The following is a 21,311-nucleotide window of genomic DNA, read 5'->3' as shown; positions in this document are numbered from 1 at the left end:
GCCCAAAACCAAGATCTTTCTAAGCTGTCCTAATGACTCAGTAAACGGTCAGATGTGTGCCTCGCTGCTGTATCAGTAAGTGCCGCTGAGGAAAAAGAAACCACACCAGTTATTTGAGGAGAGAAAAGTTAATATAATATATAATTAACTAGGTACAAAGTTGTTAGATGACTGGAAGAACAATAAGAGAACTCTATGGTGTGAAAATAGCAAATTCTGGAAGCAGTTACCATCCCTGGAGCTGAGGATCAATAGGAAGAGGCTAGAATATTAACGCTCAGAAGCTTAGAGGAAAAGCTCTGTGAAGCTGAAACTCAGGTATCTGAGAAAAGGGAGTGCTGGCCATGGTGTCTCTGAGCTCCAAGGAGGGGGGCCTAAGGGACTTGGATCCAGACCTCTGACTAGTAGGGTAAAGTGATCCTGCAAGTGCTGGAAACGTTGAAGAGGATTTCGCGACTTTCCTGGAAAGGAATGAAGGGATAGGGATGAAGAAGCGTTGCTGGGGTGATGCTTAAAGGGGCCTCAGAAAACCCCCAGGAAGCAAACAGAAAGCAGACAGGAGGAAGCCGCCTCCCCCTCGTGGCCTCTATTGGCAGAGCCTACCAGGATCCCCCTCTTTCTTCAGCCTTACAGTCTCTCTTTAGTGGTCTCCACTGGCAGAGCCTACAGGAGCCTATCCCCTAGCAACGCATAAATGTGGTTTGTAGACTACTAGCTCTAGGCTTCCAAAACAGAGAGAGAAAGGTGGGTCTGGAGCTGAGAGACGACAGCCATATCTGATACTCAGAGTATGAAGAAATAGTCATGATTGCTAGCATGCATTGCACCATTACCGTGTGCGAGGCATCGTGCATTATCCAATATGATTCTTACTAAATCTTCTCTCATAGCTAATATTTTTATCCTCGTCTTATTGTGACAAGATGAGGGATTACTTGTTCAAGGTCACGTAAGGACTTGACTCGCTTAAGGCCCCCCAGCCAGGAAGAGGCACACCCAGGAATCAAGTTCAGTCCGTGTAGCTCCAAAGCCTCTACACAGCTCTGCCTCCTACAGTGAACGGCGTTGGTGCTGTAGTTTCTTCTGAGATGCATTTATGAGCAATTGATGTCTCTTTGCTCAACACTGTTTGATTTTGTTTTATTATCAATGAAATTATTATTTCACAGCATTTAACTTACTATGTTAGGCCTGTGTGCCTTACTGCTGAGAACTGTGGAGACTGGGCAATTTTCCAGTTCATCTGTACTAAACAGATAGTTGAATCCAACTATGAAATTTAGAAAAAAATGTATTAATGTGAATTATTTGCTTTGGCCATCTACTTTGTCTTTCAGATTTTCTGGAGCAATGCCTGGTTGCCAGTTGACTTCATGCCACATAATGTCACTGTAATTGTTTGGCAAAATTCCTCCCTTGGGTACCTCATCACCAGAGGTTGACTCTCCTCAGTAGCCTCTCCATTTGAAAAGCAACTTGGATAAACTGATTATGCAACTTTGCCATAAATAGAAATTTCTGAATTACAAGATGGATATCTATGAAACAGGGTTGAAATTGGAAAGTATCAGCCTGCTGCAGATCTCTAGACTAGAGATCTCTATTTAGATAATACATTATTGCCCTTAAGGACACATTTGGGGCATCAATCATTGCCAAACCTTAATATACCCACTGAGTTCCATAAGAGATTACTAATATTTGCACATATTTTGGTATTCCTCATGCAACAAACAATAATTTTTGACTTAATTTGTGTTTATGCTTGAGACTTAAAAAATAATAAAAATTTTCTGACATAGAGAATTTGGTTGGAATACACAATCATTGTTATTCGTCATTCAACATTTTTTGATAGTTGAGACCTAGATCATTAATTATCTTAACTCCTTAGTTTCCACTCACCCACCTCAACTCTGCCCAAGCTCCCATTGATCACTTACCTGTACATACTAAACGAGTTTTGTTTTGTTTTTTTAAGCCTGGACTGATCTGGCCAATATATAAAATCTAATCTCTTTATGGTCCCTTCTTCCGGCCTGGACTTCATTCAAGAGTTCTTTAAAACAAAGGATTTCCATGAAAAAGTGTCTCTTTTACCACTAAAGAATAATCATTATTCTTTAATAATTCTTTAATAATCATTTATTCTTTAATAATGATTATTCTTTAGTGGTAAAAGAGACACATTGTATATAGAATAAGTCTAAGTTTGGGATATTTGAACAACACTTTTTAAAGGCCCTTACCATCCTCAATTATAGATATGGTAGATCACAAAAATAACATTCCTACATTTTCTAACAGATTCTTTCATAACTAAAAGAGGAATAAGTACAGTATGAAGGTACACTAGAGCGTCTCATTTCCTTTAGGTCTTGGGTAGAAAGCATGAGCCTTTTTTTGTATCTGTATAATAGCAACAGTAAGTCTCATTTGATGAGGATTTTACCGTTTATAAACGGTAATTTTAGTTCACACAACCTCACATACACATAACATTCTACAACACGTCTGGGAGGAAGGTATTACTCCCCCAAGTTGCAAATGAAGTTAGAAAGAAACTGAGCCTCGGGTAGACTATTTTACTGAGCCAGTATTAAAATGAAATTTTCTGATTTTAAATTCAGTCCTCTGTCATCTAAACCACTGCAGATTCAGAGATTCTTCTGAGAACTTAGATAGTGAGTGTGTGAGCGGCTGTGGCACCAACCGCACCAACTCTAAAGACTTTAATCACCAGGCTCTGCTGCATCAACAAAACCAGGGCTAGTCTACCAGAGATCCCCTAAGCAGAAAGTTGTGCTCTGTTTCATTAAACGATATATTCTTTAAAACTGCCTTTAGATTACCCTTTGGCATGCGAAAATTTATCATCATCTGAAGCTGTTGAGATGGATAAATGATGACTCTTGTTTCCTTCTGGAAAAGATTGTTAGAATTTGCTGTATTGATCTTGCATACATATTCACATATTTGCCATTAGCTCCTCTTACTCGTGTGTAGCCTCTAGAAACCTTAAGCAACCCATCTAGGAAATATCAATTTCAAAAGGGGAAAAAAAAGCCTTTAATTGCAGCCCAGGAAATGGGGAAATGTGAGCATGTTGTTAAAAGAGTGAGTACATTGCCAAGGGTCATGGGAGCATTTTGAAATTGCCTATGTGTTATGAACATTTTTAATCTTTCTCGGAGGTTTTTTAAAACATTTACAGTAGTTAAAAATTTAATATTGAACCCTGGCTGGTTTGGCTCAGTGGATAGAGCATTGGCCTGTGGACTGAAAGGTCCCAGGTTCGATTCCGGTCAAGGGCATGTACCTTGGTTGTGAGCAAATCCCCAGTAGGAGGTGTGCAGGAGGCAGCTGATTGATGTTTCTCTCTCATCAATGCTTCTAACTCTCTATCCCTCTCCCTTCCTCTCTGTAAAAAATCAATAAAATATATTTTAAAAATTTGATATTGAGCTTTCTACTATTATGTGAGATTCAGAAAATATGTCCTATATTCATGGTGGGAGTTTACTGCAGAATATAATGTGAGAGTCCACAGAGTTTCTTGAAGAACTTTTAATAAACATCTGGGAGACATTAGTGTAGATGTTAAAATTTTGGAGCTGGAGGCTCACTCATCTGGTATAAAAATATAAGCTAGCCATAAAAATGCATATAAGAATGTCATTGTTTCTGAAGACTTATGTCTTCAGAACAAGTAATAAATTTAATTTGGATCTCTAAACCAAAATGACTCATTCATTATTAATTATCATTATATAAATATAGCCGTGACTGGTTTGGCTCAGTGGATAGAGCGTCAGCTTGAAGATTCAAGGGTCCCAGGTTCGATTTCAGTCAAGGGCATGTACCTTGGTTGTGGGCACATCCCCAGTAGGGGGTGTGCAGGAGGCAGCTGATTGATGTTTCTCTCTCATTGATGTTTCTAACTCTCTATCCCTCTCCCTTCCTCACTGTAAGAAATCAATAAAATATATTTTAAAAAAAAAAAAATATATATATATATATACACACACACACACACACACATACATAATCTTATCATGGTAGGTATCCTATAGATAATTCCTGGGTCACATTAATCTCTGTCTATGACCTTGAGCTCATTGTGGGGGTGGGAGGGAAGCCACAGTACCCCATCTCTCCTTTCATGCAGAGCATTCTACTCCTATGGTTTAGCAATACTGTCACATAGTTCCCTAGTGCCAGTGTAGCAAAATATGCTTTAATTGGCTCTATGTAGAAAGTCATGACAAAAATGACATTCTCTTGTTGGAAAATCAATTTAAAAGGCACATGATGCTAGTCTATCCCTGGACAACCCATTCTACATAATAAATAATATTAAATCCCTGAGAAATCATAAAATTCAATTAGCTATTCAAGTCCTAAAATGGGAATGCATTAGTCAACTTAGTGATCTATTGACTACTATTAGCACTCAGTCACTGACATGCCACAGGACCCTTTATGATGAATAATACTTTATTCTGATCACCTAACTCATTTTAGACTCTTCATCTAAATGGTAGGATGTTCCCATTCTCTTTTTATCTAGGTCTGTCACATAGTCACACCTTCAAGGACTGTCCCTCCCACTTTTTGCATTAAGGAACTCCCTCTTTTCCTCGCCTGAAAATCAGCAAGATGCAACTGGTTACCATTTAGGGGAAAGCCGTCCCAAAGAACTATCAAAAGAGAAATGTGAGCAACTTCTGACTTCATTCACCTTTCCACTGTCCTCATCAGAAACATTAAACATGAAGAAGCGTTGGGACATCACCCTTGCCCACAAGCTCCCATCCCAAGGGGGAAGTAAAAGTTCACTATCTACTAATTTCAAATCATTAGGATGATTGGTCTGCCACAGTTAAGGATGAAAACAATTGCCTTGATATTACCTTAAAACTGTATGCATATTATGTAGTGTTAGAAATGTTTCCTTAAACTAAAGACATAAGTATATTAGTAATAGTTTACTTCTTTTTTAAAAATATTTTTATTGATTTCAGAGAGGAAGGGAGATGGAGAGATAGAAACATCAATGATGAGAGAGAATCATTGATTGGCTGCCTCCTGCACATCCCCTCCTGGGATCTGAGCCCGCAACCTGGGCATGTGCCCTGGCTCGGAATCAAACATGATTCATAGGTCAACGCTCAACCACTGAGCAACACCGGCTGGGCTACTTCTTAATTAGATGACTCCCATCAATATCTATTTCTTATTTCTGGGGCTTGCCAATCTGGGATATTTTTAAAAGCATAATGGAGAAGGTATCACTGGGACAACCAAAAGGGAGGTCTCTCTTGACTGTGCCAAAGATATGCAGGACCAGACAATAAACCAGCTGTAAAGTAGAGCAGTCAAAGGATTTGGGTTTGCATTTTATCATTTTACCTTATTACACATAAACAATTATTGGTGGTAATAACGAAGCTAGCCAGTGCGCCCCAGTTCAATTGATTGATGGTTACCGTGAACAAAAAAGTAAAGGCAATTCTGCTGATGTAGCTTCAGCCCTGGGCGACTTGTGGACTGTAGCGTATAATGCTACACTCCATAAGACAAAATAGGCTGCTGGGAAATTTTGCACTGCATTTTTAATGTACTATCTCCACAGCTGACATTTCAACATCATGATTGTTTACTCTCCTGGGAAATGCTGGCATCTTTTGCAAATTTCAGTGGCTGTTGAATAATTGCTGTTGGGATGTTACTTGCTTCTCATTTGCTGACTTCGTCTCCCACCTTATTACAGGTCTGTGATTTCTTTTCTGAAATCTGTGAGTTTCATCTGCAAGTTCTAAATAAATAAGGAGATTGATCCTCTTGGACTTGGTCATTTGGCAATACATTCATTCTCCTCCTTTCTTTTGGTGTCCCTTGTACGCATTGTTCTGTATTTTTAGATAAGGATTTGGGTAAAGAATGAAATCTGTGACTGAGAAACAAATTGAAGCTTCGTGGCCTCTTTGGGAATTAAATGAACTGTTACTTCAAAGGAACCTATGGTGACCTCCTCTAGCGGCACATTCTAATGCTTTGGTGCTTGGCCCCATGGGCAGGGAGGACTGTTTTTCTAATAATGTGTCATAAATTAAATGTCATAATGTCAGTTTTCCCAGTGCCCTGACTGCATAATCTGATATCCTTAAATACAGTGGGGCCTTGACTTATGAGTTTAATTCGTTCCGTGATGGAGCTCGTAACTCAAATTACTCGTATGTCAAACCGAAAAGTGAACGAGTGAGACACGTGACGCTGGGCTGATGTTGTGGCGTTCACTGTGACGTTCGCTGCGCCAACTAGCGGTGGGGTATCTGAAGCTGGCTCGTAACCCGAATTTTAGCTCGCAACTCAAAGCAAAAAATTGGCCGAGAGACGGCTCATATCTCAAAAAAACTCGTTAGTCGGGACACTCGTAAGTCAAGGCCCCACTGTACTTCCTCTCCACACTAAAGCTTTATCTACAGGTGGCTAGAATGTGTCACAAAATGGGAGTTAATACTGTTCACTTCTTAGAGTTATCATTGAAGGTGTCATATTCATCCTGAATTCACAGTTACCCTGAGACAAACCATGGCCAGCCCGGGAGTTTTTTATATGCATCTGACCCATATTGATTTGTTCTGACTCCGCGTTATCTTAAGCAACATCGATTATATTGTAGGAAGTGGGGCGATCAGGAGAAGGACTACAGAATTGTCAGTGAGGAGCCTCTGGGTTCCTCTGAAAAGAAGGTGCTAGAATTAGGTGGGACAGAACAGGATTAGAGGGAATGAAATACAATTTAATTAAATTCTTCCTATTTCAGGTCTGATGCCTCTTCCCTAAGAAAATCTTCCCTGATTCCCCACTGTAGGTTACCCTGAAATGCACTCTCTTTATACTCTTTACCTTAGGTTCATAGAACTTATCACTATATTATGAATTTACTTTAAATGATACTTCCCTTAATTTTTTTAAAATGAATCTCATGAGGTAGTAAAACATAGTGATTGAAAGTATGTCTCCTGAGCCTGGTTTTGAATCCCACCTTGGCTTCTTACCAGTTGTCTGACCTTCCTCAGTAATATGGGGATATTAGGAGTTCCTACATCACAGAGGGTTGTTGTAAGGATTGAATGAGTTAATGGTTGTAAAACAGTTAGGACACTGCTTTGCTCATAGTAAGCGTTCATCCAACAATCATTACCTATTATTATTTTTTATTGTATTAATATATTCCTCACCTTAAGACTCAAAGCTCTGTGAAGACAGATGACATGTCTATTTTATTCACTCCCATTGTATTCCCAGTATATGTTACAGTGCCTGGCGCATAATAGTAATTCAACAAATATTTTCTGAATGAAATATAGTACCTAGAAACATGTTAGTTACTCTGGAAGTGAATATGACCTCAAACACCGAAAGATTAAATTGGCCTCTCTATAACATTATGTTGAGGTATTGAATGAACTAACTAGCCCTATTCTATCAAGATAAATATACTCTACTAGAGGCCCGGTGCATGAAAATTCATGCACTGGAGGGGGTGGTCCCTCAGCTCAGCCTGCCCCCTCTCACAGTCCAGGAGCCCTCAGGGGTGGGAGGTGACCCAGCGATCAGGGGAAGGCGATGCCCCATCACACCTCTGCTGCTACCACTACTGGCAGCGCAAGCCTCAGCTGGCCCTCATTACCTGCGCCTCGGGCCAGCCCTGGGTGGCTGGGAAGCCACCATCCGAGGCTTGCCTCCACCTCAGGCTGGCTCTGGCGGCACCTCTGGGGGACTCTGGAGGCAGGTGCGCCGTGCACCTGCCGCCCTGGCTGGGCTGAGGGGACTGGGCAGTGGGATCTTGTGGCTGTGGGCACTGCCATATTTGAGGGCGGGGCAGTCAATTAGCATATTCCTTCCTTATTGGCTATGGGTGCCGCCATCCTTTGTGACGATGTGAGGGTCAATTAGAATATTCCCCCTTTATTAGATAGGATGAGCCCTGGCCAATGTGACTCAGTTGTTTGAGCATCCTCCCATACACCTAACTTGCAGAGATGGGAACCTTTTTTCTGCCAAGGACCATTTGGATATTTATAACATCATTCTCATGCCATATAAAATTATCAACTTACAAGTTAACCTGCTATATTTGGTCAAACAATTAATTAACTCACCCTAATGCCTTGGCAGAGCCAGGCCAAATGATTTCTAGGGCTTTATATGATAGTTCAATTCAGGGCACACAGCCATGTTGCAGATTCCATCCCAGGTCAGGGTGTATGTGGGAGGCAACCTATCGATGTCTCTCTCTCTCTCTCTCTCTCTCTCTCTCTCTCTCTCTCTCTCTCTCTCTCTCTTTTCTCTCTCTCTCTCTCTCCCCCTCTCTCTCTTCCCCCTTCTCCCTTTCCCTCTCCCTGCCTCTCTAAAAAAAATCAACAAAAACATGTTTTTATAAAAGATATACTATATGAGGATATTTTAGGAAACATAATTTGATTCACTGATATCCAGTTTTGCAGTAAATAGCTGTGTCACAATTAGTTTTTTAATAATAGCTAAACTATCTCATTGTTTTAAGACAGTAGCCAAAGCAGCTAGCTGTTTGAATATGATAATGGTTCTTAGTGCCTAGTAAATACGGACACTTGCCATTATTGTGCTCCTTTTAAAGGAAGGCCTTGGCTTTTTGTTTAAACAGGAGAGAAAGCTATAATAAAGCCACAAGGAGGTAAATGTTCAGATGAAGAAATTTAGGGACCCCGGTAGATCAAGAGCAAGACAGACAGGTGGAAGTGAAAAGGAAGAACCCAACAGGCTTGGATGGAGCCAGAGGTAGCAAAGAAAGACAGATTTCTATCCGTCAACCACCCCAAAATAATTATCGAATATGTCTTATCAGTCAAAAAATGAGCTTTTGAAGCTTTCAGTAGAAAGACAGATTTTAATATATGGTTTAAAATTAGACATCCTGAGTCTGTGAGTCAGTCAGCCAACAAACACCATCAAACATCCATCTAGGCTCTGAGGATATAGTGAGGATCAAGTGCCTGGGCCCTCTAGAAACTTCCATTTCAGTAGTGAGAAAATATTCAACAAGTAGGATGATTTTTGTATTGATCAATGCTCTAAAGAAGATAAAATTGTTCTGTGGAGCAAAGGATGAATTTCATGGTGGGTGGTGCTGTGGGAGGCTGCTAATGTTGGACAAAAAGCCCAGAAATTTGAGCTGAGCCCTGAATGGTGAGAAAGAATCAGTCATCTGGGGGAAGAGTGTTCCCACTTTGCATAAAGAAGGGGCAGTATATACAATGTTGGAGGAAAATGGCTTTGAGACCACAGGGGTGAAGCAAGGCCAGATCATTGAGGACAAAGGGTAAAGAGTTTACATTTTGCTTTCATTGCAGTGGGAAGCTATTAAAGTGTTTTAAGCAAAGGAATGATGTGCATTTAGATTTTTAAAAATATCACTCTGCCTGCTCTGTGTAGAACTGATATCCAGGCAGGCAGTGGGGGAGGCAGGGAGACTAGTGAGAGGCTGTCACATCAGCCCCCGGTGACAGATGGAGGCTCACTCCAGAGGCGGTGTGGTGATGAAAGCGATTGAATTCTCGACATATTTCGGAGTGAATGGGACTTAAGGATGCATTGATGAGTGATATGAAGGGAAAAGGGGGATTAAAACTGATGCCTTAGTTTTTGGTTTGAGCGATTGATGTGCATGATGGTACAGTCGTGGTGACTTGGGGGGGACTTTCAGGGAAGCGGATTTGACACGGGTATCTGGAGTGGGGAGTGGGACCAAGAGGAAAGAACACAGGAGTCTCTGGGCTTGTTAACTTTCAGATGCCTGACAGGAATCCCAAGGGAGATATCAAGAAGGCAGTCAAATATATAAGGTCCAGGTTGGAGAATAAAGGGCAAAGGTGGTATTTAAGTTCAGTAGATTGGAGTGTTGATAAGAGGAGAGGCAAGGACAGAGCTCTGGGCTACCTCAGATTTATAAAATGACTCTGAGAAGAAGCGACTGGTGAGGTAGGAAGGACAGGACATACGGGATTGAGGAGCGTGGAGGACGACGTGTTTCAAAAGTAAGCAACTGTCAAATGGTATCTAGAGGTTGAGTTACAGGTAGAATGAAAATCAGCCTTTGATTTCAGCAGTATTTGTCATTGATGGTTTTAATAAAAATTGATGGTAGTTTTGAAATCCTAATAATGGAAAATGAGTAGATAGAAAGTTTTGTTTGTTGATTTTAAAGAGAGAGAGAAAGAGACATCAATTTGTCATTCCACTTATTTGTGCATTCATTGATTGTTTCTTGTATGTGTTCTGACTGGGGATCGAACCCACAAGCTATAGGGACGATGCTCTAATCAACTAAGCTACCCGACCAAGGCCAAGGAAGTAGAAACTTTAAACATCAATAAATATTCAGACTTGTGCTGAAGAGAAGGAGTAAAATATGGAGTAGTAGCTGGAGGAGGAAAGTGGTTGATATTAAGGAGATTTGTAAGTCGATGGGAGATCCCAGGGGAGAGAAACTGCTGAAGCCAATTCCAGAACAAGGTCAGTAGGGAGGTGAGAGAGAGGAATGAAAAACTGCCCCTCATTTCTACAACTGGAAGTTGCCAGATGCTTCGGGAACTCATTCTGGGCTTGCCTCGCTTCAGCTCAGAGCAATCTGTATTTCATTTCCTTGAGAAATTTAAGCATCTTCACTTTTCGCCATATACACTGTGGCAAACCAGACTAATTCGGGGGAAGGAGAGGTTTATACTGTAGGTTAGTTGTCTGCATTTCCCTCTCCCCATCCTCCGTGCCATCTAATAGCTGTGTCTCTGAATTCAAGTAAACAGAAGCCTGCTTGCTTTTCTTTAATGCAAAATGCAAGATACTTTCTTAGTAATAATAGATGCATAGTAATAATACATGTGTTCTTTTTAAGTTTTAAAATCAAGATAAAACTTCTGTCATCTTCCTTTATCTGCCCCTTCACAGTCCATTAGCCCTTAACATAGTCTTGTTTATTTACTGCTATTTCCATTTACTTTGTTAGAATACTCTTCTAGGTTGGTTGCTGCAATTTCAGTTATTTCTCCAGTTCTATAATGGTACCTCACTTTAGGTACCAGATAAGTAACTGAATACGTCTGTATAGTGGATCATATTTTAAATGCATCAGTGTGGAGCATTTTAACAAATTGCATTATGAATAATTTATAAAGCACAATAAATGTTTCCGCACAAACATTTTGAGTGTAAAGAAAATGACTGACTGACATGCCCTAAGTTTGTGCGGATTCTGATTCACTTGTACTTCTAAACAGTGCCTCAGGGGCGTGTGCACTTGACAGTTCTGTCAGTCCTCTGGATGTTCAGGTGCCCCTGTTTTGATTGACACCGGAGAAGATTTGTGTCTTCTTAGAAGGATAAGATTTTATGGGAATGCAGATAATATTACTCTGCCCTCTGGAGAGAAATTGTATTAGTCAAATATGAAGGGAAATGACTCATAAAAAATCGACACACAGCTCAGCTGAAGGTCAGAATTCTCTGTCTAAATCTAACTACACATCACCATTTATTCATTCAACCCACAAATCTTTACTGTGGATCTATTTTCTGGGCACTGTTAACTTGGAATCTATATAATAAAAGGCTAATATGCAAATTGTCCCCTCGGGAGTTCAACCGACCGGGAATTCTACCACTCGCTAGGATGTGCCCTGACCACCAGGGGCCAGCGTGGAACGAAGGAAAGCCCCGGCCAGCAGCCAGGGGAAGGAATGCCCCAATTGGCCCTGGTCACTGGCCAGGCCTAGGGACCCTACCCATGCACAATTTTGTGCACCAGGCCTCTAGTTTTACTATACAAGATACCCTCTCTGGCTTCCAAATAGTTCAGAAAGGAGAGAGATGAGTAAGCTAATGATGACTATGCTATGTAATAAATGATTGGGGGATGTATGGGGTATGGTGGACCAGCAGTTAAAAGTGAGGTAGGTAATACACCTTGAGAGTGAGGCAAGTCAGGAATGTTTACCTGGAGAAAAAGAGCCTGAGCACAGCCTTGAAAGAAGACTGGGAGTTGGTGATGTAAAAAAGGGGGGTAAAGAGAAAATGACCTGCCTGTGGATGTGGAAGCAAGAGAGCCGGAGCACTTGTATAATTCCAGATGTGTTTGAGTGGCTTCCAAGATAAAAGAAAACTAAGATGTTCTTAGACACTTGAATAAACAGGACAAGATGACACCACTGTTGTGTCAAAGGAGATAAGCGTGTGGGCTGGAATACATAGAGATGTAACATTCTGCTCTGATGGATCTTGCATAATCTGGAAAGGGAGGCAAGAGATAGGATATCAGAACTCCGCAGGATCATCCAGGACACAGAATGAAAGGAAATAGAATGTTACTAACATTGTGAATTTCATAGTTTGAGATGCTGGATTATCAATTCTCTCTTTTTTTTCTGAAAATAATAGACTTCCCAAGGCCCCTGCTTCTCTCTGGGTCTGTGCTCCCTTGGACTGACTGTGAAAACATGATGGTGATCTTTGGAGGGTCTTCCCTAAAAGCTTTGGTGTGATGTGCAAGAGTTTTAAAGAAAATAATGCCAATAGAGGCTAAATAATGCCATCAGAATGAATATATATGAACAGTAAATAATTTCAGAAAATTCATTTGATTTGACTTGATTCTTTTTAGCTAAAATATTAGTCATTAATGTTACAGTGCTCTCAAGACGTGATGTGATTGCATATGTTTGTCACAGAGGAGAAGGAAAAGTAATGAAGTCATAAATGAGTGCACTCTTCTTACCTCTGTTATAAAGGGCAATTACTTGTGGCTTAAGGACCACAGAGAGATATTAGAGGGTATAAGTTGGGCAAAGCCTGAATCTTTCCTTTAAAATTCAGGAGATAAAATTAAACACAAGCAGCTACTCCTGAATATTAAATTTTAGTCATATTCACTAAAGACCATAATGAAGGCAGACCACCTCAATTAAGCAAATTATTAACCTTTCTAATGGAAGGAGAAACACCTTTTACTCACTGCCTAATTCATGGCATTCCATAAACTGTACAGGAATCTGGGTTAGGTGAGCTTTCAGGTCCCTTTCAAACAAAAGGCTAAAAGCCTAAGTGCACTAATTGGCTTTTGGTGAATCATTCCAAATTTAATATTTCTGCCCTGTCTGATTGATTATTGTTCGATTATTGAATGGATATAGGCAGTGATTTGACAAGTGAGTTCACCTCAGGGCTGGATTCAGTCCAGATCTTAAATCTGAAAACTAGCCAACTAGGTCTTTTTTGAATCAGTGAGAATGCTCACATAGACCATCCTCAAAGAACACAAGCCTGTTCATGCAGAATTCATTGTCCTGGGCCTGAGGTCACCCAAACTGCTTAAAGAGCCTTTGAGTTTGATCACTAATTCATGAGAAAGTACTGCCTCTCTGACCAGAAACTTTAAAACTAAAATTAACATTTCCAGTGCTTTCTTGCTTTGAACCAGGATTTGAAAGGTACAAAGGATTAATTATGTTAATGTGTGCCCAGTAATACCAGTGAAATAAAATGTCATTGCAGCAAAGCTTAATCATAATTAGTGGATCACAAGTGTTGAGATAAGGTGCTAATATGGAAATTTACTGAGACACTGTTTAATGGCATGCTAATACTATTTCCCCAAAATGAATATGTGCGGCCGAAGTGACCACACAATGCTATTTCCAGTGTTAAACTGGCTCATGGCGGGTATCAAGCAAGAAATGGGAGTCAATAATTTTTTTTTTTTACATTTCCAAATGAAATAATAAGCCATTATGCAATTAAAATGACTTTACAATTATGAAATTAATCTGAGGTGCTAAACTAGTATATATAAAAGCCATATTACATCACAATTAGTTGAACCATGGTTTAAATGTATAAAGTATGTACTTGTATCAATTTAAAAAATGGCCTATGGAATTGAGGAAAAAATTTGTGGCAACTATGGTGTTAGTTCTAAAGGGTATTTAAAAAAGAAATCATCAGCATTTAGCTGAGTTTTCATTCTTAGTGTAATAAAGCAAATTAGCATGTGACATAAGCCATCTCTTAATAATGGTTTTAAGCTGTATTGACATAATCAAATTTCCATAGGAAATTTAACTTGCATGCTAGACAGTTTAATTATCTGGTGCACATTTCTGGCCCTGTTGTGAACTCACTTGTCAAAAATTATGAAATGCCTTTAAAAGAAAATATGCCAGAGTTTGTCACTAAGAGTGTCTATAACAGTAGTTTGAATACGTTTTCATTATCTGCAAAATCATCTGCTTGCTGATACATATAAATGTGTTGGTTCATTCAAATGTTACTTAGTTTGACCAAAACCTGGAATGGTGATATAGGACCTAAAATCATTCTTAAGCCAACATCTTTATTCCAAAAGTTCTGAAAATATAACAAATAATATTGTCCTCCTTAATAGGAAGATGAAAAAGTTGACTTAGAATTTGAAAATTATATCTAACTCTAATATTCTACTCCAGAAATGCCTCCTTTGCCTTTATCTAGGTTACTGACCCTGCCGCCCCCTACTGTCCAGGAAACAGATGTTCAGATGCATTGTGTCTTCCATTTTAATAGTGCCCTCTACTTCATAAAGTGCTTTCACATGTATAACATTATGTGGTCCCAACATTGCCCCGAAGTAGGTGGTTGACTATTCATTATTCTCTTGTCACAGTTGAAGAAATGGATATCAAGTTTCCCAGAACAGTCTTAAATTCCAGTCCAGTCCACAGCCTCCTCAATACTGCTAAAGCTGACCCATTTTGCTTATAGGATGGTCTTGATGTGTTTTATTCTTATTTTAGGCAAAATTGTGATATGAGAGTTATACTCTTTCTCTAGAAAGTATATTAAAAGTATATTAAAAGGGGCTGAAGGAGTTGATAAGAGCAGGCACAGTGACACACTGAGAAGGGACGGAGAGCAGAGAACCTGACCCCATGGCAGGAGAGGGAGACAATACACTTTCTAAAGAGACTCGAGAGCTCCAGCATCAGCGGAAGCTCAGCTGCACTTGGTTCAACACGGAAACCAGCTGCCTCCCTGTCCCTGGCACATGATCCTGCCGCCAGGCACAGTGACTGGTGTTGGCATCAGAATGCTGTGGGCATCAGGGAAGGATCAATTATGCCAGCTCACAGAAGTGTGATCATTTTATTAACACCAATAATAATAATAATAAGCTAATATGTACCAAGTACTGCATGTCATATATGTGATGAAGCCTCCATGGTTGTCAGATTCTGCCTTCTTCCAGGCTTATCCTACTTCCCCAACCACCCATGGCCACTTGACCGCCACGTGCAGACTTGGCCTTGCCCCAGTACCCAGTGCTTGTCCAAAATGTAGGCAAGAAGGTTGTGAAGATATTTGCCTCATAATCTAAAACTCAAAAACAAAACCACTAATTCTTTTAGTCTGGCTCAAACTTCAGACCCTATTTCTTGTCCTAGTCTACTGCCTTATACCTACACTTTCCCCCAATATGTGTTCTGGTGCTGATAATAGTACCTCTAGATTGTAAACTCCATGAAAGAAAGGACCACATTGGTCTTATACACTACTTTGGCCTCAGTAGTCAGTATCTAATGCCTGGCACAAAATAGGTACTCAAAATAAGGTTTCAACTCTGTTAAATAAATTGAATGTACCAGTCTAGCCTTTATACTTCAGTCCTCTTAGTGTAATGTTCCTAATATTATTGTCATTATCACTATCATCACCATCATCATTATAAGGTACCACTTGCTACTTACTCTGTGCAGATGCTTTATATACTTTATGTTATTTAATCCTCTAAACCTTGCAAGGCAGCTAGTGTCATTTTCATTGTAGAGAAGAGGAAAATGAAGCTCTGTGAGGCTAAATGATTTTCACCGAGCCTGCCACACAAACTCAAACAAAGATCTGAGTCTACCTAGAGCAGTGGTTCTCAACCTTCCTAATACAGTTCCTCATGTTGTGGTGACCCCCAACCATAAAATTATTTTCGTTGCCACTTCATAACTGTAATTTTGCTACTGTTATGAATCATAATGTAAATATCTGATATGCAGGATGTATTTAGGCGACCCCTGTGAAAGGGTCGTTCAACCCCCAAAGGGGTTGCGACCCACAGGTTGAGAACCGCTGACCTAGAGCCACCATGCTCCTTCCTGTGGCCTCCCATGGGAATTGCAGTGACCTTCTGAACCCTAGACCAAGGTTTTGGACCTTGTTCCTTGCTGGCAGTTTTTCCTGATGTCAAACGCCCACTTTTCCAATAACTACCTGTCCCTGCTTCACCCTTTCCTGTGTTGGGGCTTTTTGCCTGAGCTGACTCTCTCCTAAGCACAGTATGACTACATATCTTCTGTAGCCACACCCCTTGATCAAAGTTCTCCCTTTCCCAAGGACTGTATACCAGTGACAGTTTTCATCCCCAGAGGTTGCACCTGGGTAGGTTTATCTTGTATGAGTGGGCTGGGATATCAGGGCTCGGAGAGTGAGTGGCAGCCAAAGGCTTTTAAAGATACCAAGCAAGGGTCAGCCAAGAGAAAGTATAACCATCTAGAACAAAAGGCAGAAGTGGGGTGGAATACAGATAAACTAGTTGAGTATCAATAATTAGATGGGCCCGGCTGGCATGGCTCAGTGGTTGAGCATTGACCTATGAACCAGGAGGTCATGGTTCAGTTCCCTGTCAGGGCACATGCCCAGGTTGTGGGCTCAATTCCAGGTAGGGGGCATGCAGGAGGCAGCTGATCCATGATTCTCTCTCATCATTGATGTTTCTCTCTCTCTCTCTCCATCTTCCTTCCTCTCTGAAATCAATAAAAATATATTTTAAAATAGTAATAATAATTAGATGGAACTAGAATGGGAAAAAGGCATGATCAAAAGTGCAGTGCAGGAAGCTTGAATGATTGCCACAACTTTTGGAAATAGGGTCTGGGGAAAGAAGGATTGAGTTGATTCAAAGGGAATCGCATGCGTGCTCCTACTGTTTCTTCTGCCTGAAGACATGCATCTCAGTATCTGTGGCCTGGCTGGTAATAGGCTTTCACATGTTTTGTTGGATGAATAAATCAGCCATTTCTTTCTTTTCTTTTAAGATAGTGTTAGGCATGCCAACACTCCCCCCTAAGACTGAGTCAGTCTATCACTGTTTGCTCTATTCAAGGAGGTCAAACCAGCCTCCCCAATATTGCTGCAGTGAAATAGACCACACCCAGCATGATTGGCAATATTATGCCAAGTGTACCATGCAACCAGAGTACTACATTCTAAAGCAGCCGTGGGCAAACTACGGCCCGTGGGCCGGATCCGGCCGTTTGAAATGAATAAAACTAAAAAAAAAAAAAAGACCGTACCCTTTTATGTAATGATGTTTACTTTGAATTTATATTAGTTCACACAAACACTCCATCCATGCTTTTGTTCCGGCCCTCCGGTCCAGTTTAAGAACCCATTGTGGCCCTCGAGTCAAAAAGTTTGCCCACCCCTGTTCTAAAGCATCCATTCTATTTTACTACTCTGTTATGTATTGTTTTATAAAAATACTAGAGGCCCGGTGCACGAATTCATGCACCAGTGGGGTCCCTTGACCTGGCCTGTGGGATCGGGCCGAAATTGGCTCTTCGACATCTCCGACCCTGAGGGGTCCCGGATTGGGAGAGGACGCAGGCCAGGCCAAGGGACCCCACCGGTACACGATCGGAACCGGGGAGGGACACAGGAGGTTGGCCAGCCAAGGAGGGGCAACAGGAGGGCTCCAGGTTGTGTCCAGCCCATCTCACTCAGTCCCGATTGGCTGAACTCCAGCAGCAAGCTAACCTACCGGTTGGAGTGTCTGCACCCTGGTGGTTAGTGCACATCATAGCAACTGGTCGACCAGTCAGCTGTCTGCCCCCTGGTGTTCAGTGCATATCATAGCGAGCGGTTGAGCGGCCTTACCATATCATTAGCATATTATGCTTTTATTGGTTGAACGGCCAACCAGTCAACCAGACACTTAGCATATTAAGCTTTTATTATATAGAATCACTCAAAATCCTGAGGGATATGTCTTGAGATCTTTGTTGACACCCCCATACATATTGGTTGGACACCATTATGGATGATAGTTTCAACCATGAAATTCAGTAGCATCTAAATGAAAAATTGAGTTTTTCCAAATTTTCTTATTCTACCGAACACAAAACAGATGTCATTAATTATACAACTGAATTTCTTTGTTAAATTGCTGTTAATGAAGAATTCAAATCTTTTGATTTCACAAAATTTGCTACAAATGGGAGGGTGAATGAAGAAAAAGGCTGGGAAGCCAGGTGCATGCTGGGCAGCAGGCTGGGCCCCCTCACTGGTTCCCATATGCCAGCCACACAAGGAATGCCATTCTAACCCATGCCGGGACACATCCTAAAAGTGACTTGATCCATGGGCCTCAAGGATTACTTGCAAATAATTGGAACTATAAATATTAAGTCTACATAGGCCAAGGCTTTCGTTCACATGCTCATATCAAATGGAGGGCTGCCCGAAAGCACAGGCTTTCAAGTCCTACAAACTTGGGTTTGGGATCCAGGCGCCCTTTCTTAGTAACTGCAGCCTTGGGAAAATTATTCTTTCTGAGCCTCATTTTGGTCATCTGTTAAAGGAGGCTGGTCACTCCAGCCACCTCCTGAGGCCATTGTGAGGATAAAATAAGGCAATATGCATAAAGCACCAGGGACATCAGTAGCTAGTATGAGCTTTTCATTTGTATTATTATTAGATTATAATTTCTGGGCAAGATCCATACATTATGTTTGCCTGTATCCTTAATGCAACCCTAAAACTAGTTAATTTCTTTAAAGGCCTGGGCTTCTAAAGGAATAAGCTTTAATTTTCAGAAAAAATGACTTCTATATCACATAAGTTAAATGAGGTGTGAGATGAGAAGCAGAAAACTTCCTGCGGCCTCTTTGGCTGAGCAGTAGCTATAGCAGCAGAGAAAGTCGGTTCTGGGCTCCTTAAACAGTTAGCAACAGCAGACTTATGAAAGGAATGGGGTTTCGTCTCTGTTAAAAGGAGTGGAAATATTATGTTCACTTGAGCTTTCTGAGCTTTGGCCTAGAAGGCAAAACCGAATGGGTGTGCTTGCCAGAAAAGAGCTAAGAGAATTTCATCTTTTCTCCACTCTTACAGCAAACCTGGTTTCATTACCTCTTTTCTTCTGCCAAGGGAATATCTCAAAGCTCTCTGGCAAGCTCTTCACTGCAGCCAACCCTGTTTTTGAAACTTCTACTGATCCAGAAAATAGCTTAATCTGTACTCTCAGGGACAACAAAAATTGATGGGGGATCTCCAGCAGTTGGCACCAAAAATTCCTTAACTTGTGAAGTGACACTAGAACTGGAAAGAGGCTTGGGGATGGGGGGTGAGGGGGGGAGTACTCTGCTATAAACATAATATCTGCCAAATGAATGGTCTCTTCCAGCCTGAGACAGAGTGGCTGTTTTCCTGGTAAAGAGTTTGTGTAATTGGTATTTGTAAAAGACACCTATTTCAGGGACCATTGTTTGAAAAGAGACAAGACGCAGCGGTTCTCTACCTGTGGGTCGTGTCCCCTGAAAATACATCCTGCATATCAGATATTTGCATTATGATTCATAACAGTAGCAAAATTACAGTTATGAAGTAGCAACGAAAATAATTTTATGGTTGGGGGTCACCACAACATGAGGAACTGTATTAAAGGGTCGTGGCATTAGGAAGGTTGAGAACCACTGGCAAGAGAAGGAAAAAGAACAATAGCAAAGAGAAAAGTTGTCCCCCAGTCAGTCACTTTAGCAAGCACTTCCAATGCAACGCCTTAACTCAAGCAGACTGTAGCAGCCACCACCACCGACCCTCCCTGTGCCAGGCACTTTCCATGTGTTTATTTCCTTCTCATATTTAATTCTCTAAGTGAATTCATCTCGTTTTGAAGATGAAGAATTTTACTCCAAAACACTAAATGACTTGTAGAAGACCACAGAGCTCCTAAATGATGCAGCCAGAATTTAAGCATATGTTGCCTTACTTTGGTTAAATATGTATGTTTTTTAAATGCTTATATGTTTAGCTATATATAGTGAATAATCATTTTTATATGCTTCTTTATTTTTTTAAAGTCTCAGAGAATGCCTATATAATGAGATACTTGCATCCCCCTACCCCTACTAATCATAATTATTGAACTTTTCCTAGAACAGTCTTCCCCCTTTTCCAGTTTTTTCCTGAAAATTAAATCTTACTCCTTTAAAAGCCCAGCCATTTAAAGAAATGCAACCCTGCTTTTAGGGTTGCATTAAGGATGCAGGAAAACATAATACATGGACTTTGTCCAGAAATTATAATCTAATAATAATACAAATGAAAAGCTCATAATAGCTACCGATGTACCTACTGCTTTATGTATATTGCCTTATTTTATCCAAACAGTGGCCTCAGGAGGTGGCTGCAGTGACCAGCCTCCTTTAACAGATGACCAAAATGAGGCTCAGAAAGAATAATTTTCCCAAGGCTGCAGTTACTCAGAAAGGGAGCCTGGATCCCAAACCCAAGCTTGTAGGACTTGAAAGCCTGTGCTTTCGGGCAGCCCTCTGTACTGCTCCCTCCACTTGGTAAGAGCATGTGAAGGAGAGCCTTGGCATCTGTAGACTTAATATTTGCAAGTAATCCTAAAGGCCCATGGGTCAAGTCACTTTAAGACGTGTTCGCGCATGGGTTAGAATGGCATGCCTGTGTGGCTGGCACATGGGAGCAGTGAGGGGGCCCCGCCTTCCGGGCCAGCTTGCATCTGGCAAGAAGAGAACATTTTCATCCCTGTATCCATTAGAGCTTGCTCCTCACATACTGTTTAATGAATCCCTTCATGGAAACTGTATGATGGGCCATTGTTGCAACTAGGGACAAAATACCAGATCTAAGAGTTCTGCTAGGAATGGTCTTCTTCTTACTCTTTCAGGGAAGAGATTATGATCATAGCCCAGGACTTGAAGCCAAGAAAAAAAGAATCCTGTTTGACAAATACTCTCACGTTGAATAAGAATTGTGCTGGAAGAAGTGGTTGAGATATATTTCTTGTCCTTAAGAAGCTTCCAATCTAGTATGATAGATATACACGTAACCAAATAGCTACACTGTGGTGTGAAGAGTTCTGTAATAAAGGGTCGGACATGACACAGACATGAGATGATTAATTCTGTTGGTCAGCAGTTAGAGGAACCATCCAACAAAAA

The 21,311-nt window shown here is 40.9% G+C and overlaps 1 protein-coding gene across 2 annotated transcripts in view; it reads left to right on the top strand.

Moving 5' to 3' along the window:
- The window catches only part of GRIN3A (glutamate ionotropic receptor NMDA type subunit 3A), a gene marked incomplete at its 5' end in the record, with an annotated part of 145,770 nt that overhangs the window by 23,168 nt on the left and 101,291 nt on the right, over positions 1–21,311 (top strand). The window lies entirely within an intron of this gene.

The sequence above is a fragment of the Myotis nattereri genome (genome assembly GCF_964212035.1).
Source record: "Myotis nattereri genome assembly, chromosome: 12".
Lineage (NCBI taxonomy): Eukaryota > Metazoa > Chordata > Mammalia > Chiroptera > Vespertilionidae > Myotis > Myotis nattereri.
This window is presented reverse-complemented; position numbering and strand designations above follow the sequence as displayed.